Source organism: Corvus hawaiiensis, chromosome 7 (assembly GCF_020740725.1).
Source record: "Corvus hawaiiensis isolate bCorHaw1 chromosome 7, bCorHaw1.pri.cur, whole genome shotgun sequence".
Taxonomy (NCBI): Eukaryota; Metazoa; Chordata; class Aves; order Passeriformes; family Corvidae; genus Corvus; species Corvus hawaiiensis.
This window is the reverse complement of record NC_063219.1, coordinates 31,277,655-31,302,959: the sequence shown is the minus strand read 5'-3', so window position 1 is coordinate 31,302,959 and position 25,305 is coordinate 31,277,655. Positions and strand designations below refer to the sequence as shown.

At 40.9% G+C, this 25,305-nt stretch overlaps 1 protein-coding gene across 4 annotated transcripts in view; it reads left to right on the top strand.

Moving 5' to 3' along the window:
* Positions 1-8,569: 8,569 nt before the first annotated feature.
* Positions 8,570-25,305, top strand: part of ZNF148 (zinc finger protein 148) — a 41,967-nt gene continuing 25,231 nt past the window's right edge. For 3 of the 4 annotated variants that reach the window (XM_048309321.1, XM_048309320.1, XM_048309317.1), the window contains exon 1: positions 8,570-8,650. The gene's annotated coding sequence lies outside the window, so the exon portion shown is untranslated. Of the gene's footprint in view, positions 8,651-9,062; positions 9,350-25,305 lie in introns of those variants that run through there. The other variant, XM_048309319.1, reaches the window with a different exon arrangement.

Genomic DNA, 25,305 nt, shown 5'->3' with positions numbered 1-25,305 from the left:
GGATCCCCCTCCAAGTTTAGTTCTTCACAGGCACCAGCTGATATATATAGATAATTGCAAATTTAATGGTTGGAGTTATTCAGTAATAAAAAGGTTTGTTAAGTTAACTTTGGGTAAGACTTAGCACTGAAGACCTTTGCCCTTCTGTTTTTAGGTAGTGCTGTCATGGGGGTTGGAGATCCTTTGTCACTGTTTGCTCGTTATTGGATAAGCCAGACACACAGAGGCACCTCTTTGATTCACACACTGAGTTCTCTTAAGATGACAAGGCCACAACTTTACAAAGTCTGTTCAAGCTACTGCTTTGGGGCAAAGCAGTGTTTTTGGCTCAGGGCATGTGATATATCCAAGACAGAGAGTGCTTGGAACAGACTTTTCCTCTGTTCTTTCAGTGATGAGCAGGCATGGCCAGCCAGTCTCAGCGTACCAGGAAAAACAGCATGCTCTTGGAAATAAGCAGTTCTTCTTTTTGACCCCTTTGCTGCTTTTAAAAAAAGCAATATCCGAAACTTCAGGTTTTTGGCTGCTTTTGCCCATTTCGTGCTCATTCCGTGACAGAGTGTGGTACAACCACAGGGTATGGAGCAAAGGGCTGATGTTAGGCAAGAGGAAACAGACTTTATTTTATAGACTTGAAGGTGCCTCAGGTACCCATGTTGGCAAGACATTTTCCTTCAGAATCCTTTTGGGTTTAGCACCAATGCTTTGGATGTGCCGTAGCAGAGAAGTTCCCCATTTTAATCTCTTGTTGTATTCTTTCTTTGTTGATTTCTTTTCTATACCAGACATTACTTTATGTACTTTTATTCTGTCTCCCCTGCTTTTCTCTGAAGATAATAATCCAGATCTTTTCAATCTTTTGTGAATTGCCATACCCTTGATCCTACTTGTTGCTCTTTGAATCATCTGAAGTTCCTAGTCTCAGAGATGGCTGGAGATGGCTGGACCACAGCAGCCTGCTTGAAGTTGTACCACAGATCTATGTGAAGATATTTTATCTTTTTATTATTCTTCAGCCCATTTTATCTGCTTGCTTACTTTATCTGCACTCCAAAAACAAAACTGGGTGGCACTGGTGGCAAAGGCCAAGATCTAGGTTACTTCTTAAAGCATTCATCGTATATTTGTGCAAACTGCTCCTAAAGACCTCTATTGGCACCATAGCCCCATAGGCCATCCCAGTGGTTTGTGACCTTTGCTATTAGAAAAACAGAAGAATACCTAACCTAAAGGGAAAAATTTATATCTTGCATACCTCCTGAGGGCAAGGAAACCAGCTTTCTTCACTTGCCTGTGCAATGTCCTCTTACATGTTTGAAGACCCTCATCATGTTTCCCCTTTAGCATTCTCCAGTGGAACATGTGCCTTTTTGGTCAGGTTTCCTAGATCTCTTGGCATTCCTACTGACCTTTTCAACTGGGCCATACCTTTCCTGCCCAGCTAAACTCTCAGCTGTGCTGTGCAGACTGAATGGAAGTGATTCCCTTGTGTCTTACAAGGTTTAAGCCAGGTCAGACCTAACAGCATGATGTGCACATCAGCTGATGTCCAGCTTGTGAACAACTGCACTGCCCTACTAAACCACCTTCTGAAACACTGCTGTCCTTTAGCTCTGCCATAGATTCAGGTCTTTTCTCCATCGTTACTGAGCTGAACTCCATCATCTTCTTCTCCATCCTCTTTCAGAGGAGGCTGGACCTGGACCTGGACCATCTCCTGCTTGGTGCAATTTGAAAATTTAACTGTCCTCATCTTCCTGTTGAATAGTCTGGTACAAGTCCTGATCATCTCCATTCAATGCATCCTCGTGTTTTGGAAGAAAAATCAGTCATAACTACATTCAAGTAGTATTTCATTTGCTTGCTTTGGCCTTAGAAAGATTTCACCCAGTTCACTTCTCATTTTATGAGAAAGACACGTGAGAAAAAAACTTATCAACAACTTTACCTTCTTGCCTTTCCCTGCCAAGACCCCCCTCTTTAGCTGTACCTTGGCCTTTTGTCATTTGTAATGGATCTTAGCAGTTTACCTTTTCTTCTAAATTCAGAACTTCATGCAGATACAATGAAATTTGTTGGCCATTATGTTGTCCATTCATCTAGCTTTTTTGGAGGCCTCAAAGGTTTTGCTTAGTCCCCACTGGGGCTTGATTAACTTAATAAATTTATGGTAGCCCAGTTGGTTCAGCTTCTGACAGTCATGAACAGGCTCTATGTAATATGAAGAATTTAATAGCCCGTCTTGTTCCAACATTTCCTTATTCTGATGCAATTTTTGAGAGTAGTACCAGAGGAAACCAGTAATGGGAGAGCAACACTGATTTTTATTATGTTTTTATGCAAAACCCGAAACCCTTCCTTTTTTTGCTGTGTTGAGCAATTAGCTTACGGAGTTCCAATTCCAGCCTTTTAGAATCCCTCCCTGGTCTCCAAGGTCCATTTGTGCTCTTCTCATTTCCCCTTCCTTCACTGCCAACTGAAACTAGAGATTTTACTGGCTTTCACAGATTCAGACTTCTACACTCTGTTGGCTTTCCAAGTGGCCCAAATAATGTATGGAAACATCCCATTTGGCATAACGGCTTCATCCTTGTAGCCCTGGGAATGTACAACCTCTCAGGCTTAAATATGTAGAATCATAAAGTGGTTTGGGTAGGAAGGGACCTTAAAGGTCATCTAATTCCAAGATCCTGCCTATATATATAATATATACATGCCATATAAATATATATATATATATATAAAAGTTAAAATATATGTTTTCCAGTTTGAACTTTTGGTTGATAAGTATCAATCTCCCATCATTACCACTGCATCAGAGCCCGATGTCCTATCTGCTCTGCAGATGCTGCATCTTGCTTTTAATCAGGTCAATGTTAGACTTGTAAAGAGGTGTGAATCTGAATTTAAAATGCTGTGCTTGGCTTGCACAAACTCTCAGTTCATGCAAGGTGGTGTGATGCAGCCTACAACGTGATAATATAAACCAGGAGCATTGACACAAAGTAGGTATGAAGTAGCTGGTTACTCACCTCTGAGTGAGTAACCTGGACAAGCCTTTAGCTAATGGTTCTGCTAATGCTGTCTTTCAAATTAGATCCACTATAATACTTCAAATTAAAGAACTCAGCTGCAGTGGGACAGACACATGGGAAAGATTAAGATGAATTAAGTAAAGGTGTGACATTAAATTGCAACAGTTAAAGCCCACCAAATCCCTGAGTGGATGTTCTCTCTTTTACAGATAAAATATCCCTCACTTCCTTTACATTTATTTCTGAAAGGCTTAATCCTAAAGTGTTCACACTGGGGTTTAAGGCCCTCTTGCTTCCCTATCTGCAGTTAATTCAACTTAAATGTCTTAGGTAGGCTGCCAATCTAAGTTAAGAGGAGATGGTTTTCTGCTCTACTTATAACTTGTGTTTTAAGGCAGAGAAATTGGTTCTTTAAGTTCTGTCTAGTGTCATTTGACAACTTGTGTTAGGCAAGTACTACATTATCATCATTTTTGTTGCTTTTTCTTTCTATTAGACATCTCAGCATGGGACATTAAACATCCTCTCTTCTTTTAGTCTAGAGATTTATAATGCTAATTTTACAGGAATGCCGTGTGGGACCAAGCCAGGCGTATTACAGATATCTGAACATCTCGTGTCAACACAAACCCACCCTGACTGATGCTGCCTTGCTATCTTTCTTTTCTTCAGACAGGTATATCTCTCATCAAACTTTTCTTTTTTTTTGTTTCTGGGATTTTTGTGCTCTCTTGACCTCAAGTTTTAAAGCATTTTAGGCTACTGTATTATTCTAAAATAAATGACTGAGTCAAGTCAGGCATGTTTGTGGCATTAGAAACTAATCTGATATGAAGAATTCTTCAGGGCTCAGGTGGAACAGTGCTCTCCTGCAAACAGTTTTGGGAACAGAAAAGATTCTGGGAATAAGGAAAAGAGCTGGGTGACTTGCATGCACCCTCTAACCAATATTGACTGTAATTAATAATTTTTGGTTGCAAACATCAGATGCCCAGGTGTTTTGAGCCATTGCATACCGCCGTATTTCCCTGCATTGGTGAAGTCAGGGGGAGCACACTGTGCCACTGGAGCATTGTGATTGATTCCTGATCTGCCAGCAATATAGGGCAAGGCAGACTATTGAGTCAGGCTTATGTGGGATCATGAATTGAAAGCTTGCTATAAAAAACATTAAATAATTAAAACACAAATTCCACCAGGGATGCTGAAATGAAGAGGAGCAATTTACAGTCAACGTGAGTGGATGCTCAGACAATGGACTCATTACATTTCTGCATTGAATATGCGTGCTAGTTAAAGCCCTGGTGAAATATTCCGATCAAAAAAAATAGATGGAAGGTGATTTTCTAGCTTTCAGTAGCAACTGTTCCCTGACTGAATCCACTGCTGAAATGTCAGGCATTCACCAAGGTATTTCTGAAGCACCATGCATTGTATCTCTGGCACATACTGGCACCAGCCAGGGCTACAGCAACCTTTGTGGACAAGGAAGGAGGGGAGAGGAGGAGGGAAACTGAAGAAGAATAGTGGCAGTGGGGTGTGGAGAACACATCTGTAACCTCTGAAGGTCAAATTACTCTCATCTTCCACCGAAGTTATTAACTTCAACTATTTGATGATTCCACAAGTGCAGAAAAGGTGGGTTTAGCATTGCTTGGGAAGATGAATTGTGTATTTTCACACCCTAACTCCTCGTGCTTTCTCTTGAACTTTCTGTTTGCAAATACCTTATTCTGAGTACATAAATGTTTTTCTAGCAGTGCTCTCCATATGCAAACTACTGACATGAATTCTTCACTGATCATCTTCAGTCTGTTTTTTCAAGACTTAGCATCATTATAAAATACTCAGTAAAAATATTGATTGCTGTAGTGCAGATTGTTTTTCACATTTCCTTTGGCCTGATCTTGTAACCACAAATAGACATAAATAGTCCAACAAATCTTTATTTTTTTTATTATTATTATTTTTCAAGAGAAGCCAACTGTATGTGTTGGAAGGAATGAGACTGTTAACTGTGAGTTGTGACATCTGCAGGGGGAAGTGGAGAAGAGGGACGTGGTGTATCCTTGTTTTATATGACAAAGGACAGAGAAGCAGCAGGAAACTTCACCCTGGACAGAGTCACAGTAGGACAGGTGGCATCACTGGACTCTCTACATCACTCCAAAGGCACAGATAAAAGGTTATGTGGATGTGGGTGGGTGAAAAGAAGCTGCACCTGATGTTTGTTGATTTATGCGTCTGTGGTCTAAATGACTGAGCAGTGGGCCACACTAAGAGTATTTTCAAACAAACAAAAAATAATTTTTGAAAAACTGGAAGGGGATTTATAAAGAGTTACAAGGATAAAGAAAGACCTGGCAAATAGAGTTAAAAATCCTGATACACAGTCCTTAAACCTGATAGCTAAAATGCATAATTAGAAGCTCAGGCTTGATGAATGCAGACAAATGTGAAGGCATAAATTTGAGAGCTAGGCTACGGGGCCATCTCAAAAGCCTACATAACTGGTGGACCTCTCTCTCAAATTCCCAGACTGGATCTTTCCAGATCAACAGCTGCTTCAGTAGAATTTACTGGCCTGATGCAGAAATTTCTGAATTAAATATTTCAGTTTGTCATGCAGGAGGTCAAATGTGGTGGTTCTGCTTGATGTGTGCAGTTACTTCTCCAGCCGCTTTCTGTTTAAGATGTTTTAAAACATATATATTCCCCAGTGATGCCCCAAAGCCACTTTTTAACACATAAACTACTCATGCTTCCTAAATTTTTTTGTTTCTAGATTTACACAGAAAAGGGAAGAAAAAAAAGTAGAAGGAAGGAGGGTGAAGTGCTTTTTACTTTTCACTATTTAGCCCTGTTAAAACTGAAACGTACTGTGCTCCATGCTGCAGACCCATTGCCTTTTAGAGGGTGGGTGGGCAACTTTTGGAATTCAGAAGGGAGAGGAAAGACTATATTAAAGACTATTAATTATTTTACCTAGGAAAAGCAGAGTTTGTCTGCTATTTACAGAGCAGTGTAAAAAAAATATAGGTCAAAATGCGAATGCTGCTTTAAGCTTCTCAAGCTACTGAGTTTATATATTTCTTTTCTATTTTGTTATGTCAAAACACTAATATTAATAAACAGCACAGTATTAAATGTGTCCAAACACTAATATGAACATCAGTGCCACAGCTGGGTGACCTGGTGAGGAACTGCCATCATTTGAAAACATGTGAGGGAGAGGTCCAAGGTCTGATGTGTCCCTTCACCACCTCTACCCTGCTGCAGGGGACTTCCAGATGAACAAAGCACTGTAAGATTCTCACTGAACTTGACAATTTATAGGTGCTTAATTCCCCTTAAAACAACACGAAAACCTGCACCCTAACCCAAACTGACATTTGAAAATTGGAACATGTCTTGATTAAGATCATAGAAGAATGATAAGAGAGTAATGAACAGCACTCAAATATGCTGAGTCTTACTTTTTTGCATTAACTACAAGACAGTCTTTCTTTTTTTTGTATTACACTGTTAATTGCCAAACAAATTTTTTTGAAAAGCAGGTTCCAATTGATGTGTCCTTGGAGAAAGACTTGTGCTCACCCTGCAGAAAGCTTTAATTCCTCAGTGTGTTTTAAAATAAGGTTTTAGTGCTGAGCTTCCTGACTCAGATTTAATGCAATTCAAAAGATATTTTCTTTGACAGAGAAAAATGAGTAGAGTCACCAAATTAATTGCCTTTGAAAGAAAAAAAAAAAAATCAAAGCTGAATAAATGTGTGTCTTTCCTCAGTTTCTAAAACTCTGGTTTTGGAAATGAAAAAGTTTCCCATTTTATTCAATAAGCAGGTTAATGACACTTCTTGTTCTTGTGTAAAATTGTAGAGGACTGCATGGAATGCAGCTACATTTTATTAACTCCTTCCTCTGTTCATAGAGATTGAGTACTCGACACCATCATTTTGAAATGTACTTATTGCACAAAGTCAGGGCAGACCTTCATCGGGGTCCCGGTGTCATTAATACTCTCTTCTTAATGCAATTTATTGCACTGTAACTTGATGGCACAACCTCTGACCTGCGTAAGGGTGCAGAACCTTATTAATGCACCTGGCTGAGGGAACTCGAAACCCTACGTTCAGCTGACTCACCAGGCAGATGCGTCTCACTTCTAACAGGACCTGAATGAAGGGCATAAGCCTCGTCACTGAGACAGGGCGATCCTGTAGGACAGCCTGGGAATAACTAAGCTTGTAGCAAAAAGCTTTGGGCTGCTGCTGATTGAATGATTCACAGAGCTAAGCCCAGCGAAGCTGGTAAATTTTACCCAACAGAGTTTATGCAGATCTTGGCTTCAATCCAGCAGAGCACTTAAGCACATGCTTAATTATACGCAAATGACATAGAGCAATCGAGGTACGCACGTGTTCAAGCGCGTTGCTGGGCGAAAGACTTTATTTAGAGAAACGTGGAAAAGTTGGTAACCCCCGAAAGTGGTGAAGTTGAGAGGTGCAAGCGACACCGTGCCACAGCCCGGGATGCAGAGGTGCACCCAGTTTGGGTGGAGAGCTAGTCCAAGCAAGGCACGGGTTTCAAGATTTGGTCTCTAGCAATTCTCCAAATAGTTTACTGTGTGGGGTCATGAACAACATCATGATCGTGGAGATTATAGTGCAGAAAACTAATCTCGAGACTTTCAGATGGATTTGGAGGCCCTGAGAGTGCGAGGGATACCACCTCTGCAATGGCACTGGCAGTCTGCAGCGGGGCCTCACCCCAGAGATGCGTCAGGAGTGGGGAACCAGATTAGGCTTTACTTCTTTACACTGAGGGTCGCAGAGCCTGGAACAGGCTGCCCAGGAAGGTCGTGGAATCCCTCTCTTTGGAGACATTCCAAACCCACCTGGCCGCGTTCCTGTGTCACCTGCTCCAGCTGACCCTGCCTGGGCAGGGGGGTTGGATGGGATGATCTCCAGAGATCCCTTCCAACCACATCAATTCTGTCATAGTTCAGCCTTCTCCCTGACACCGACCGCGGCCGCTCCGGCCTTCTCTCCTCCGGGATGCCCTGCTGGGCATTAAGCCGCTGGCACGACACCGAGGGGCTGAGGAGGCCACCCCCCGCCGAGGCCCATGCCCGAAGGGTCTCTCCCGCCCCGCCTCCGCTCGGGGCCGGCCCGGGCAGCGCTCCCACGGCCGCGGCGGCCTCCTGACCCGCGCGTAACCCGGCACCGCCCGCCCCGGCAGCAGCGGCAGCCCCGGCGGGGTTCCCGGCTCCCGTCTCCCTTCTCCATCGCCGTCATCCCCATCCTCCTCCTCCTCCTCCCGTCCCGCCGGTCCTCCGAGCGCGTTTCCCGTGGTGCAGCGCGCGCGCGGCGCTCTGGCCGGGTGTCGCTGTCACCGCCCGCGGACGCTCGGCGGAGCAGCAGGAAGGAGCCGCCGCCGCCGCCGCCGCCGCTCCCCCCGGGCTCCCCCCGCCGCCGCCGCCGCCCCGCCGGCCCCTCTGCCCGCGCCCCGCCGCCCCCGCCATGCCCGGGGCCGCGGCACGGCCGCTCTGAGCCGCCGCCGCCGCGCCCCGGCCCGGCCCGGCCCGGCCGCCTTCTCCTCGCAGCTCTGCGGCCGGTAAGTGCCGGCGGGAGCGAGCCGGGGCCGGTCGGGGCCGTTCGGTGCGCGGAGGGAGGGAGGGAGGAGGAGGAGGACAGGGAGGGGAAGGAAGGGAAGGAAGGGAAGGGGGGGCCGCGGCGCGGCGCGTCCCGCATGGGCCGCACTTGGCCCCGGCGCGGAGAGGCCGGCGGGGAGCGGGGGATGAGGAGGCGGCGGGCGCCCTCCGCCCGCTGCTCCCGCGCCTCCCGCTGCTCCCGCTGCTCCCGCTCTCCCGGCCGGGAGCCGCGGGGCCGCGCAGGCCGCGCCGGGGCGGCGGGGATGGGGCCAGCGGGGCTGCCTGACAGACGGACAAAGAGCGGACGGATGGACGGACAGAGGCGTCCCCCCGGCCCCGTCCTCCCGGGCCGTATCCTCCCGCTGCCCGCCTCTCCATTGTTCCCGGTGTAAGATAGGTGAAGCGTGCCGACCTGCGAACAGTCATTTCGTTTGGTTTTATTTCTGCATAACCTTCTCAGAGTCTCCTCTCAGCTGCTCGGAGGAAGCTTTTGCAAGGCACCTCTTTTCCCCAGCGTCGGGAGCTGCTAACAAGTGCCAGGCTGGAAGTGGCTTGGGAAAGCAGGGGGGACCAGTAGGAGTTGAAGAGAAATTAGTTGGGCTTCAAACACTTTCACTCATCAACATCATTCCTCCCCCGATTCCTGCCAAACCTCAGCTGGGGTGAGTGCAGCAACGTCTGCATTAAGCTGGCTCATGGAAAGGGAAGACATTTATGTTGCAAACATAAATCATCACTCTGATCACTTTGTTTTTGTAAACTGTTTAGGGCAGCTGTGAGAGATTTTGCAGAATGATTAAAAAAAAGGTAGATCTGTGGAATCCAGTGATCACAACTTTAGTCTTGCTTTGGAAGTCTTCTTGGAGCATGACCTATCTCCGTCTGCATACACGTGACGTTCTGGTCCAAGAAGTTGTAGATGGGAGAGATGTCTTCGTCCTGATGAGCAGCATCTTTGCCACTGGCCAGGACAAATGACAGAAGACTGTGTTTTTTCTTTTGAATAGGATCTCAGTTGCTTTGTTTGTTCCTGTACTTGTTTACAAATGTCAGTAGTACTTTACAAGCTTGCTAGGAATGCATACCTGGGCCGACCCATCATGCTTCAACATTTTGGAGTGCCCATATCCAGTTTCATTGTTGTAAGTGATACAAAATTTGTAGCCATTCTCCATGAGTTTGGTGAATATGCCTTGTGAAGGGAAGAAGTAGAAAAACAGCACTACCCTGCATCAATTCTTGCAGGTGTTCTTATGCTGTTCTCAAAATCAGTCTGGTAAACCAATGGTCTGATTGAGACTTAAAATCTATCCTGCTGAGTGAAAAGTTTTCATACCTTCAGGCAATGTTAGTTTTTCAGTGTTCACTTCCAGTGTTTGGATTTGTGCATTGTCCAGTGACAGCTGTCATCTGCAGGAGTTTTGGCTGCACCGGAAGCTCTGGAGCATGTGAGGCCTGCTTCCCTGTGGATCTCGTGGGATCTGCAGGCTCTCGGTACAGGGTACAGACACATCCATAGGAGGCCAGCAAAGCCTGCTCTTGTTGCAGTAATTTAGGAAAACAAAATTCGTTTTCAATTGCAGTTTCCTGAAAACTGTTGTCACGGCCTTTCGTCATGAATACGCAACTGAATGTATGTGTGTGTTCAGTTTCCAAAAGTGTTGTCTGTGTAGTTTTTTCTGGATATCTGCATGCCCCTCTTCCCCAAATATACCTGTACTTAGTCAGTGAGCTCATATAAAGAAGAAAGCTAAACAAGATGAGGGTGATATCTTGCATTTGAGCTGCTGTGTGCATGTGTACTTCTGTCTTCGCTCCTCAGGCTGAGACCTGAGAGAACAGATGTGTATGTAATCTATGCTTCTTTTATTGTCTGTCCTGTCCATGTGTGCTTCATGTCTACTGTATTGCAAACATATTTTGTTTATGGAAAAATCCCTAATATAATGGACTATGAAATGAAACTGTTAAGTGGGTAAGTAGCTACTTGAAGAACCACAATGATTAAAAAAAATTGGGAGAAAAATTATTCAGAATGTGAAAAGTTGTATTGCAGGCTAAATTGTTCACCTGAAGGAACATATGCTTTGGGAATATTGTTATGTAGTTTTCAAAAGGTGGTTTTCCCTCTGAGTTCAGTGTGTACAAGTTTATTTGTATGAGGATTTAAAGTGCTGTGGAGTGTGCAGGTGTTCTAAAGACAGTTGGTATAAAACCATTGAGGTTGGAAGTCTGTACTTCCATCTGAGAATTTCTGTGTACCAGTAATGTTAGAGTTGAGCTGTGAGAATGCTAATAATATATTACTCTAGTGAAATATGGTGATGGTTCATCTTAAAGAGTTTAGCTCACTTCTAGATACATTCTTTGCACCACAGATTCAGTAATGTAGATTTGCAAATAGTGGAGCTCAGGGTATCAGAGTATGGATTTAGGTTAAACATTTAAAAATGTACTAATGAGGAGGAAGTGTTTTTTGTATTCTAGTAATCTGGGGAGGAACATGATGGATTTGGTTTTGTGTCTTCTGCAAGACATCTGTGATTTTTTTGTGACTGGAATCTCTGGTGTCTTCCTCCGGCGAGGATGGCTGTGTGGGCTCTTACAAATGGAGACCTGTGTGTATGGAGCAGCTTGATGGAGTGGGCCTTCATCTATCGAAACCCCTTTAAGTGTTTAGCATAATTTGGGATTAAGTTCGATTTAATTTTGGCTCTAATATAAAATACATTTTTCTCTGTGAAATAATGGAAGTTAAATAAGAAATAGTAACACTGGGGTAATGTCTTTCATAAAGGAAGATACTGCTGTTACCCTAAATGTGGAATGAAGCATCCAGCTTTCTTGTCCAAACTTAACATGTCTTGTTTATTAAATGAATGGCACAAGCATTGAAAAGTAAATACCAGTGGAAATATTTTTTTACTTTGAAGGCTCTTAAATTGATCTAACAGAGAAATAGATAGGTTTTATTTAAAATAAGTACTTCCTGTGCCTTTGCCTGGCATTTTAATGATAGCTGCCATTCAAAGCAGCATCCTTTATGATGAAATAGATTCAAGCGTTCAGCTTGCAGTCTGATCTGAATAACTGAGTGTTTAAAGACAAAAGTGGTTCCACAAAGACTCGGTGGATGAAACCAGGCATGGGTGTCTGCTTCTATCAGGTTGCAGGGCTTATGTGAAGGATCAGTACTGTGATTAAGTTCCACTTCAGTTTGTTTAGGGTTTTTTGAAAGAAATGCTTTTGGGAAAATTACATTCCTTGGAGTACTGAGATTCATGAATTTTTTTTTTTTCTTTTTTCTGTTCTGTAAATTGGTATCTGCACAGAAACCCTTGTACTAGTATTGAGTTAAATGTACAAACTTACTGTTTTTTAACAGCTGAGGCATAGCTATTGACAGGACATGTCAGCAAACCACAGCCATTGGCTATAATATGTAATTATATGCCAAGCACAAATTTCTGTCTAACAAAGGAAAATCCATTCAGATTTTCATGAGATTTATTTTCATTTACACAAATGCTGTTAGTTCCTTTATTTCAGTACTTCCCAGTGAAGTTAAATACACAACCCCATCTGTTTAGCTCATTAGCTAGTACTCTATATACATTTTAAATATACAGTTTTTTAATCTACACAGAACAGAATGTTTTATACATCAGCAGTAATTCCATGAACTACACAAGTGATAAAATTTTAAACTATTTAACTTACAAATTATTGTACAAATTAAAATACAATAACATATGTGAGTATTCAAATATTATATGTGATTAAATTATCTTCCCCTGACTCCATATAGAGAAATTTTTTGTATATCATTCAGCATGTTGGATAAAATACCTGGAAAAAATCTATAATATGTTCTCACAAAACTTGATTGTAAGTGTGTCCTGAGGGGAAATTCGCTGTCTTTTAGAAAGACTGTGGAATCCACAACATGCAGAAGGGTTCAAATCTCCTGGTAACTTCTTTCACACTGTCAGAATGTTATTTTGGGAGACAATACAGAAACTGGTACTCCTTTTGCTCCGAAATAATTTTTAATGTACTCTTAGGATATTATCAGTGTGTTAATGTCTTCCAGGCTATGATATCAAGAGGTAGCAGTGTGAATACTGTAATGTAGTTAATGTATTACTAACTTATATTACTTTATGATTTCATTGCACTTTTGAAAACAGAAAGCCATAGCTCAGTAACAGCATGTGTATTGGCCTGATCCTGGAACTGATATACTCTACTGGCATATTAGTATCACAGTATCTGCATCTTGTCATGGTATGTGCAGAAAATCTTAAGACAGTGCTGTCTAATTCTTCCCTTATGACTAGGATGACATTTTTATAAGCGCAGAATTAAACAGTCTGATGATAAAATGAAATCTGTGTGGGAAGAAGTTCCAACCTGCAAACAGCAGTAGGGTATAATTTATGAACAGCCTATCAAATATAAACTGTCTAGATCTCTTGCACTGGAAAAAACCCAAAAAATCCAAGATAAAAACCCAAACCAAAAATCCAGGTGCCTGTAAAATGTCCATAAAACAGTTTCTTGATATAACATGTGATATTACTCATGTGTAAAGCTGTTGTGATGTCTGTGTGAGCTCAGCTATGTGACTGATAAAGCCTGCTGCTCTAAAATTGTTTCAAATGGCAGCTACATCTACAAGGTTAAAAGATGCCCATTCATAAAAATTTGTACAACTGTCTTAAATGTGTCCGTAATAATTTCCCATAAAGTCTCTATTAACTTTTGCTACCTATGCACCCCACCATGGATATAAAAGACTTCATTAGAGAGGTTTACAATGCCAGTAATATCATGACCAGGTCGTGTTACCTTAGTGCAAGAGGTGAAGTGAGAAATACTGATGCTGTGCAGATGTGTCATAGTCATATGATCACTAGCAGTATTCAAGAAAAGGGAAAAACCAACTTTTTATATTCTCTGAATATTAACTGCCATGTGATTGCCCTGAAAATTTGTCAGATCTCTCTTTTTCTGTTGTTAGGATTGTATGCTGCTAAAAAGTGGGTGCATGTGGATGTATATGCAAGACACTCGTAGCATGTATTTATGATGATGTCTAGCCTAAAGCTCTAGTCCTGGAGAATGAGAAATGTTCATCATAAAGTGAAGTTTATTTTGCCAGACAATAAGCTGTGTATTTTAGTGCCTGGAATGTCATTGGGAAGGGGCAAAGCAAGGAAGCAGCTTCTAAATACACTGGGTTTCTGCAGGCTTCCTTGGGTACTGAAAACTCTTTAGTAGTGCTTTCAACAAGTGATCTTTAGTATTGCACTGCAGCCATTCTTCAGTTTTGTAAAGGCAGGGAAGAGGGAGCAAAATGAGTATGTAAGCCAAGAAATAAATACATTTCACAGGATCCATGGATGATTTTTTTAGTCTGTAGGCATTATAACAGTCAGAATTTCCAGATTCAGTGGATGATTTCAGAGTGTCTCAAATAGGAGTACTCTGAAGCAAAGTATCATCTCCTGAGGCATGATTCTCCTCTGGTTTTGACCACATACACACAGTGGTTTCTAACATAGGTCACTGTTACATATCAGTCTCTATCAAACAAAATACATGTGAAATGCATGACAATTGTCAGGCTTTTAAGTTGGGTCATTTATAGTACTGAGCAGTTCTTGATACAACAGTGGCTATATACATAAATTTAAGAAATGTTCTCTTTTGTGTCTGTAAAGGTTTTTTTAACAAAGAAGCTCTTCATGATAGATTGGTAAACTCAACCAACTCCCTTTTTGCTGGAGTAATCTTGCACTGCTTACTTCGAAGAAAATTTTCATTTTGACCACTGTCAATCAGCTGCAGAGGGAGGTGGTCAATCCTCAGGATACCAACATGTGATACAATTATTTTACCAAAGTCACTTGCAGATTTTCCAGACATGGCCATGAAATACTGTTTTTCAACTTATGTTGTGACCTAATAACTGGTTTTCTTGAAAGTAAAGTCTCGTGTGAAAGTGCCCTGTGTGAATATTTCTTTAACAATATAAAATAAAAATGAGTCTTTCATATGGGAGAGACTGCTGTCATCCCTCAAGGAGGAAAGCTTTATTAGGCTGTGGTTCTCAGGAGCTTCCTCTGTCACTGGTGAACCTGACAGTTATATTTCGTGATGAATTTTTGTCTGAGTCAGCAAAAAGATGTCAAAGTTATGTGATTGTGTTATGAGGAGCAGGAAAGCTTGTATTGTTATGGGGTATAAGGAACTAGGGAAAAGCTACTTGGCTTTAATGTTATTTTTTTCCTGGTAGAGATTATGAAGTTGTCTTTTTAAATGACTTGTAGGGAAGAATTTTTATGTATTTGAAATGCATTTTTTTTGTGATCACCAATGATGAAATTAAGTTACTGAGAGAGGGCTTAAAATAAGAGTTTATAGAAGAGGAGCACACAGAAGATGATCAGCCAGTTGTCACAGTATTTTGCTGGAAAATGTGGAGTAGGTGGCAATTTGTAGACAAAACCAGTGGGCTTGTTGTCTGAATCTGACAGTTAAAAGTAGATCATGCAAACCAGGCGTGTTCAGCTGGTGCCTGTTAGGAATCTGTACTCAGTGTTACATACGCTGTATTGGATCAAATGTAGTGCAGCTGTAAGTGTGAGTTTACTGTCACTTTTCAAGGAACAGCCATGTAAAAGGACAAACTGACAGAAAACCTAATCTCTCAATTCTTTGCATGATCTTGCGTTTCACTGTCTAGTGTGCCTTTGTGTCATCCCTGGCTTACATTCCTTGTAGGTCATAGGACAGGCAGGGGCCTTTCTGCAGTTGTGGTGGTGATCAGAGTGTGGCTGCATATGCAGAAAAAATGGAATCTGTTGTAGTTACATCTTACATGCCTAAAATTTGCTGTAATATTGGACAGCTCTTCATTTCCCACGTTTGGTTGGACACAAGTTCAGCAGAGAAGTCTTGGCTCTGGGGCTTCCATCTTGGGTACCCGGACAGGTAGTGATAGGACAAGGGGTACTGAACTGAAACAGAGTAGATTTAGAGTAGATATTAGGAAGAAATTATTTTCTGTGGGGGTGGTGAGACACTGGAAGAGGTTGCCCAGAGAAGCTGTGGATGCCCTGTCCCTGTCAGTATTCAAGGCCAGGCTGGATGGGGCCTTGAGCAACCTGGTGTAGTGGAAGGTGTCCCTACCCATGGCAGGGGGATTGGAACTAGGCGATCTTTAAGGTCCCTTCCAACCCAAAGCATTCTAGGATTCTTTTACAAACTGTTGCCCTGTTACCTATGAGACACATCTTTGCATTGAGGGAGCCTGGGTGAGTGCAGCTGCATCAGTGTGTTCAGGGCTCCAGGAGCTGAGACTCTTAACATGGTTGGATGAGGAAACAGATCTGGAAAGCAGTTCATAAAGGCAGAATGTGCTGAATTTTTCTTTCATCAGAATCCTGTCAGAATACTTTCTGACTTTACAGATTGGTCTCCTGCTTGCTTAGTAATAAAGGTTGTATTGAATGTATTTTACTAAGACTTGGCTTCATCATGAAGTTATTTGACTATGGGTTCTCAGAAATTTCAGACCTGTTTGGAATGGTAGCCCTTAATTATTGGTCTGTGAGTTAATGGCATCAAGAACCTTCAAGATTTTTGTTCCTAATAATTACAAGAGTTGTTATAAACATGTATCATATCTTTTGATCATTCTGAATTCCTGTTTTAGTGTATTCTAGGATTTAATTAATGAGAATTAGCTGCAGGGCACCAAAGTCATTGAGGTAGAATCCAATTTCCGCAACCTTTTTATTCAAGAGGGCACAATCTTGAGGAGTCTGAGTTTTATTTTTTGGATCATTTTCAGTGTTAGTTAATGGGCCAGGATATCTGTGTTATTATTGCTCTTATAAAATAGTTTCTAGACATCTCATGTTTTGGCTTGCCTCAATCTGAAAATGGGCTTAAGTGCCTGAAAATTGTTTGAGAAATTTAAAACTAATGAGGAAAGATCACCTTGGGGTATGTGGTAGAAGTCAGTGGGATTCCTTGTTCATACTATTTATGAAGTACCAAGGGAAAGAGTTACCTGGAAGTTCTTGCTGAGGTTGTGGATAGTCTTTTGAAGAGAATACACTGCAGAAGCACACTGGATTTAGTACCTGATTTGCCTTTTTTTTTCTTTTGAAGTGAGGATCATTCAGATTAAAAATGAATTAAAAAGGCTGATTTATAATTCTGGAATTTTATGTAAGTGGGATAGGAGTAGTTCTTAGTTGATTTAATCTGACCACAAGTGTTGGTTAGCAGTATGGAGGTGGTGGATTTGTTGCAACAATGTGGAAAAAAAAAATCCTAACTGGAGATGAGTATACTCTTAAAAAAACCTTCTTTGTTGTCTTGGCAAATTGACATGGGCTATAACATGATTGTGTTCCAAGAGGGGTTTTGAGAAAGTGACCTGCTTGCTCACTTCCATGATTTTAGAGTTTATTTCTACTCTTTCCCCCTCTGGCTGATTTCATACTATCTTTAAATACTAACACATGTCAGTTTATGTGCTGACTCTTCTGTTTATTCTTGATGAAGGTGCTTGATACTGTTCTGATGCTGTTGTAACAGAGCGCTGTTTAGGCCACAGCAATCCCTGATTCCACTGATGAATATTGCTCCTTGGTGGTGCCCAGTTTGTAACTGCTCAAATATTTGAAGAACAGTGATAGATTTTCTGGTTCACTGTTGGTCAGTGCTCTCCCTAATGTGGCATCACAACATCCTCTGCTCCTTGTTTTTTATCATGCATTAAAGGAAAGAAAGGGCTACCACCAGGGTATACAGGTTGAGATGCTGCTTCTAGTGATACCTAAATCATTGTAATTGCGCTGGTTTTATGTTCCTAGACAGCTGCCATCTCTGAAGGGTCCAAATGCTTTTTGGAAATGTCATGAGCATTTTGACAAGTAACTGCCACCTGTGATTTTTTTTTCTTATCTGATGAGATTATTATATGGGCTTATTTTTTCCACTGACTATGTTACGTGTGTGTTGCCTTGTGTTTATGTTAGCAAATATGAGATAGATACGTAATTTTTAGTTGCAGGCACATTAATCTGATGGAATAGGTAGGACCCTAAAAGGCCTTTATTTTTATATAGGTAGGGTTTGAAGAGTGGAGCAGTGAATAGAGATCTATGTCTTTGAGCTTTAGGAGGGGCTCTTTCAGGTCTCCTGGCCCAGATTTTTGGCCCCATCTTTTCAAGTGTGCCACTGAAGGTAACACTGTGGTATTTGAAAAACAGTACAGAAAGCACAGGATTTGCTTGGTCTGTCTGGAGTGAATCTTTTGCTAAAGAGGAATACCTATATATATATATATATATATATATATATATATATATATGTATATGAATACATTCTGTCATGTTTCAGATTAACTGGATTATTTGAATTTCTGTTCCATGTGTAGATGAGGGGTATGTTTGAAACAGAGCTGAAATGAAATAAATATCCTTTAAAAATGAAGTTATGCTGTGGTATGACAATGCTTCCTCTGCAGAAGAGTGAGATGAGAAAATGTTCCTTGCAAGGTAGAAAGTTAATCTACATAGAGCCAACCATACATTCTACTTCATACTTTGTAGAATTTGTTTTGAGATGTTACAAAGAATGTGATCTTACTCTGAATAAGTTTGCTGAAGTAAAGTTAGGGAAAAAATGCCTACTCTGTGCATGGTGACATGCTAAAGTTGAAATTGGAACTTAGGAGAATGGTTCCTGTATTCTAAAATACTTGCATTGCTTTCACAACCTGAGAGCCCATGTTGAAATAACGTTTCCAAGTGCTGAAATAAGATCTAGATATCACCTGTGCTCTGTAAGATCTGTATTGTTGTTATTCATGGCCTTCTCACCTATGGTTTAGAATAGTGTTATTTTTTTCCTGTGAGTTTTCCTTGTGCTGTCATGCATGTAAATGAGGAATGTCTTCCAGAATCTCTAAGATGGCTTTTGCAGCTAACTTCCAGGTTTTTTGAGCAAAATCTTCTTGGTTATGCTTTTGTTAGCTTATTGTCCAATGTTATTTAATCTATGTGGATGTATTAAGTAATTGTCTTGACTTTTTCTGTAATTACTCTTTTTCTTTAGTACATGTAGATGGCCTTTTAGAAAACGATGAAGCTGAAGATACTACAAGAAAAGCATGCTTTTGAAAGAGCAATTTTAGGTTTAAGTCAAGCATGCAAGCCTTAAAATTGCAGCATTGAGCTTTACCTATGCCACTTAATTTTACCATCCTCATTGTATTGTTAATATATTGTACCTTAATGCTATACCGTAGTATTTCATGGTATGTGAACACACCCCAAAGCCCCTACCTTTTTGAATGTACATGAATAGAATAAGCAGCTGCTCTGTACTTTGCTTTCTTCTTGTTGCGTAACATGTGTTCTCTTACTGTGCTCTGCTTAATCCTGCTCTAAAGGCAGAATGAATATATTTCTTTGTGAAATTTCTGAAATGGTTATCAGTAGGCTTGTGAGGCCCTCATAGATAGTGTCTACTGCTTGCTTCACACCTAAATCCTAGGTGGATCACTGAACCTGATTTAGAGACAAGAAGTGGAAAGATGGGTGGGGGAATGATTTGCCAGGATAACAGACTTGCCCCAAAAGCAGTGGCAGAGCCAGAAAAAGAAGCCAAATCTCTCATAGTTCTGTTAGTTCATGGTGGTAAACAGTGTTTCTCTTTTCAAAGTCTTACTGTTGTGCTTACCTTTTCTCGATGGCAATCCCACATTGGTGTGCCCCATTCCTCTAGTGATTCTGCACCAAAGCAGCTGCTCCATGTTAGTTGGAAACCTACTGGTTGGCTGGGCTTTCTGCTCAGTGGTTAGGTCCTGGGAGAGGCCAGACCCCTCTTGCCCACCTTCTCACAGCAGTTATCCCAGTCACTGGTGCAGGCTTACCTTTCCATCTGAGGTGTGCTGCCTTCTCCCCTCAGGGGCTGTGCTGGCCGCAGGAGCAAGAGCACCATAAACTGATTAGTTCACCCTTGTGACCTCTATTGAACATTGCTTGTTATTACAAGTATTTTACTATGCCTCAGGGAGAGGAAATTGATATTTCTTATTTTACAGCTGGAGAATTGGTGCCTGTGAGCAAGACGAAAATTTGTATTTGGTGTGGATGTCCATTGAGCTCTTTAAGAGCTTTTTTTAAAATTAAAATAACAGCATTGCATTCATCTTTGTATTTTTAAAGTATTGCTGTAAGTGATACAATTGCAGCCTTGACTACTCAGCATTTTGGGTAAATCTGACCCAAATGTGTCAGAATAAGCAGCCAGAAAATGTGCCAAATATAATTATTGATCACTTATTTAAAAAAAAATTTGGTAGAAGGGGCTTGATCCTATTTTGCAAGGTAGTGTTCAACTGCCTAAATGGTCATGTCTTTCTTTTCATGTGCTCTGTGACTCATGCATGTTTTGGCACTTGTAACAAACAGAGCAAGAATATTATAATCTGTCTGACTAGTTTAATATATTTTTGTGGAGCACTCCATCCAGTGTGCTGTAGAAAACCACATATGTGTACATATATATATATGTGTGTGTGTGTGTGTATATATATATACACACACAAACACATGCACATATATTTATGTTATTTGTATTTAAAAAAAGTACAGTGCCAGTATTTGTGCTTGGGATTGCCCTGTCTCACTTGCAGGATTTTACACTCAGCCTTGTTGAACTTCATGAGGTTCATACAGGCCCGTCTCTCCAGCCTGTCAGGGTCCCTCTGGATGGCATCCCTTCTCTCCAGGGCATCCACCACTTGGTGTCATTGGGAACTTGCTGAGGGTGCTCTCGATCCCACTGTCCATGTCCCTGACACGGATGTTAAACAGCACCAGTCCCAGTACCAACCCCTGAGGAATCCCACTTGTCACTGGTCTCCACTTGGACATTGAGCCAGTGGCCACAACTCTCTGAGTGAAACGTCCAGCCAATTCTTTTTCCACCAAGGACAAGGAACATATGCACACACATACACAGACCTTTGCTGTTTGGGCCAATCTGAGAGCAGCAGCAGGTTGTCATCTGTAAAACAGCACTAGCACAGTGCTTTTGATGAGTAGGGATGCATCACAGATACTTGCAGATGGTAAAGAAGTTGTGACGCCCAAGGAGTTTAAGGCCTTGTAAAAAAAATCACATTTTAAAAAATCTGAGCATCAGAGTAGGCACCAGTGATAGGCTGGACTCTCAGAGTTAGGAGGAGAGATCGCCCCTTTCAATGACCTTTAGCTGTTAGATGGCTCAGCTTTGTGATAGAACTGCACTGTTGTCAAAATCAAATGAAAAACCATTTGATACACTATCTGAAATACTTTAATAAAGTTTCAGCTTGAGGCGTGCATGAGATAGATGAAATTTCACAAGGTTGTCACCAGTTGGACAGAAGTTATAAAATGCTATTAGAAGATGCTGGGTAGCCTTAGTTATGTGTAGTGCTTATTTTCCTGGATATACATGTCATCAGAAGTCCCCAGGGTGAGCACTTTTGAGTTTCATGGTGCAAAGACAGAAATCCTGCATTGTTCTTCTGAGGTTAGCTACCCAGTGGTAGAAATTCCACAGATAAATTCTCAAAAATAACTATTTTCTAGTAGTTTATAACTTAGTGCTACAAAACCAGTGGCTTTTTTTTCCAGATAAAAAGTAGCATTGCCTGTGATTTTTGGACGATTTAAAGTATGTTTGTGACACTGGTGACACCCCTGTGGATTTTGATATGGAACTGTGGCTTTTTAAGTACCGTGTCACAAGCTTATCCATATGCACATTAGATATTAAATTATGGTTATGCTGGTGATGACAGAATACAGATTTCAGGATAAGAAAGATGACAAAGATTTTCACGCATGGATAATTCTGTGCACGATAAGGAGACTTTCTGTGAGTAATCCTGTTGATTGTAATAGGGCTATTCACAGCTCAGTATGAGTGTAAATCTTAGTGGGATCAGGCCCTGCACTGGCACGTGTTCAGCAACATGGAGCACTCAGAAATAACTGTGCAACAAGTCCTAAGAGTGTATCATATGTTACCTTTTAGAATGTGTTGATTTTATGATCTGTTAAACTTTTCATGATGATTTATATTTGATTGCTTTCTTTTTGCAAGTCAACACGTTCTAATTGATTCTTAAAAATACTTGCTGTTAATTTAAAAATTGTTCTTTTAGCTGAGTGTTATTTTTCTGAGTTGGGAGAAGAGAGAATTTTATTTAATGTTCTTTATTTAGAACCATTAAGTAGGGTATTATTCTTTACTTTAAAGGCTTCTGCGGTATGGTAAAAATTGAACCTTTGATATTGTGAAAGCTAACTCTGTTTCCTTTTATATTGGACTATATCCATATATTAATAGTGCAACTAAATATATTTTCTGATGTGATGAGAGTAATCAGCATTTTTCATGGTTTGATAGGGATTTAAAATGGATAATAGGAACCTGTTAAGTTCTAATTTTTCTCTCTCTTTTGAAGGCGTTTGCACTGATGGTGGTTTCATTCATAGAAATGCTTAAACATTAGTAGTTTTAAATATGCTGTTAAGCCTTGTTGCTTTCTCTTTCTTCATTAGCATTAGGAATTGCAGAATTATAGGTGACTTTTATACTTCGTTTTAGGACGAAAGCATTTGAGAATGTAGATAGCCATTTTTCCTGTGGTCTGAATTTGGCATAGCCGTTGGGTATGTCTGGGTGGCAGCTCTGAGGTGTTCAACTGTGTGTACGCATTGCCTTTGTGGAGCAGTTTCACAATGCACTTTAATCTGATCTAACCACTGACCACTCCTGGAAAAAACAGTCCTGTTCCCTGCTCCTGCTTCCTCACTGCCCATCTTCTTCCGTATCCTCCGCCTGCTCCATGCCACTGATCCAAACGAAACCTCATGGCTTTTCTGTGGGAATGTTTTTGTCCAGCTCCCTTCTCAGTTGCAGAATGCTGTGATCAACCCAGAGGAGGCCCGAGGGGGGAGAGGTGCAGGGCACTCCCTTTGGGCAGGTACCCCCTGTACTGGATTGTTTCTTGCGGTATCACTGAGAGTTGGGTAAATAACAAAACACACCAAATGTCTTACTGGAATGGTCTATCAGCTGTAGTTGATTTTGTAGAAGTTTGGCTAATTAGAATAGTTGTACTAGTCATGCCAGTAAACTGTTCTGATCATAAAGTGATTGGCTTTTTAATTGAGAATAAATTCTTCCAAAGTGAATTTCACTAAATAGGGATGGAAAGAAATTCTGTAATAGAACAAGAATGTTAATTTAGGGAGTTTTATAGATTTATATGTACTATATTAATATATGTTTACAATTTAGCACAAATAATTGTGGCATAACCATGGAGATGAGCCCTAAGAATTTGCGGGGTCTCCCCAGATTGCCTTTTGAAAAGTTTCTTGTATGTGCATTTTGCAGTAATAACCTTTATAGGTTTTGTGGTTTGGGCTCTGCATGCACTCATTCTTCCAAAGGCTCTTGAAGCAAGGATGTGGAAGGAATGTGCTCAGGTACATGTTCTATAGCTTCAGGTATTTGCTCATTAGGAATTTTGCCTTGTCTTACTGTAATGAAAACACACTTCCCAAAATGTGGAGTTAAAATAATGTCATCAGGATACTTCAGTGTAAGGTTACCCTGAAACCATTTAATACCTTGGGCTGAGCACAGTGTCAGCTTTTGTGAGGGGAATTTTGGAGGTCATTTTCATCAGAACAGTATCAGGTTGCTAAAGGCAAGTTAGAATTGCTGTTGTGCATCCTGGCTCTTGTGTTTGGGTTGTTGTATCTTAGAAAACGTGGTCAAAGAGAACTTGTTGCTATACTGAAGGCCATATTTCTGTTTCAAGTCTTTGCAAGTCTCTCTAGCCTTTGCTAGAGAAGGAGCTAAGGTTTAAGCCAGAAGAATAGTTACATTTTAACAACTTTCTTTTCCCGTTTCCCTCAGCCTTCTTTTATTCCTTTTTGCCTTGAAAAAGTAGGGAGAAGGTCACATAGGGGAGAGGGTGGAGTGGGATATGGATATAGAAAGTAGAAAATCCTGCTTTTTAACATTTAAAAGGAGCAGTAGAAGTTCTAAAACAAGAAAGACATTTGCAGGACAATGTTTACAAATACAAAAACTCCATCTTACTTTCAAAAAAAAAAGCAAAAACATTAAACTAGTTCTGTTCTACAAATAGCTAAACTGCAGATGATTTTCATCTTTTGTCTCTGCTGTTAATCCTGAAATGTATTTTCTTTTCTCATATGTCATAAATAATCTTTTAAATCCTACAGAATTCGTGTTTCTCCACATATGGGTTTTATTTTTAAAGTGAACCCAATTTGTATTTCTGAGTATTTGCTCATTAAATTAAATAATACCTTACTGCTTGCTTAAGGAAAGAGGGGAGAAGACAGAATAGCCCTTACATCAGTCAAAGTGGAGAACAAGAGCTGGACCATGTGTTGTACTCCAGTGGCTTACAAGTTTTGCTGCTTTCCTTCAGGGTCTCTCTTCAGATCTACTTTGTAGCAGCCACCATCCCAGCAGACTTTCTGAATCAGTTAATGTTTTCTCTTGATGGTATTTTTATTTTTGATTCTAAATTGAAATGTTGTCATGCTTTTCATGCAGTATGTTTTTATTTAAGTGGTTGTTTCTTTAATTAGGAGTATTGTCTTTACTGCTCAGCTCCCCAAATGAGTGCACGAGTCTTTGGAAAAGCTGATGTCAGGGTTCCTGAAATGAATAGTTCTGAAGTACAGCCGGAGGCTTTGGCAAAGCAGCGGTTTCTGAATGAGGCGATGTGGTTCACGATGGGGATGTGCTGCAGGCAGCTGTGGAGCACCCTGTGAAAAGAGAAGGTGCTGGGAGGGTCCTGTGAGTCCTTTTCCAGGCAGTCCTTCCCCTTCCTCTCTCTTCCCCTGGGGAGCTCTGCCTCTAGATGTCTCTTGAGAGATGCTTTGCCTACAGTAAAGGCCTGGAGAATCTCTACCAAGCAAAGTGGATTCTTTAAAGGTTTCATTGACAGCTCTTTTTCTGTCAGTTTATAGAGGAACTGTATACTCTAAGAAAAATCGTGAGATTACTTGGTGAAGCTTAATAGAAGTTTTGAAATTCCATGGAAAACATCTCTGCAATAGGGATAACAATGTCTTATGCCAAGAAATTTGCTTGTGTATATGTGGTTTGTATTTTTATAGCTTCCCTAGCGATAATCTCTAAGTAAGTTGATCTTTATTTCTCAAATGCATCTTGCACTTAAAAATGTATTTAATCTTTTCAGGCTTTGTAAAGTGGTCTTGTTTGAATGCTTTAAACTTACATTTCTTTATCACACTGTCATTCTTCCAAGAACACTTCTCATCTTCAATTTGAATGATAGGATTCCTTTTGTGTGATCTGAAAGGTGTCACTTGACAAATTACATGTATTTTAGTGAATTACTTGCATTTGGGATGCTTCTTGCTTGGATTAATAGCCTGTTTTTGTTTGTGGTTCTTTGTTTTAAAACATTACCTCTTTGTTTTGAAACATCACCTGTGAGTCATGTAACTTAGGTTGT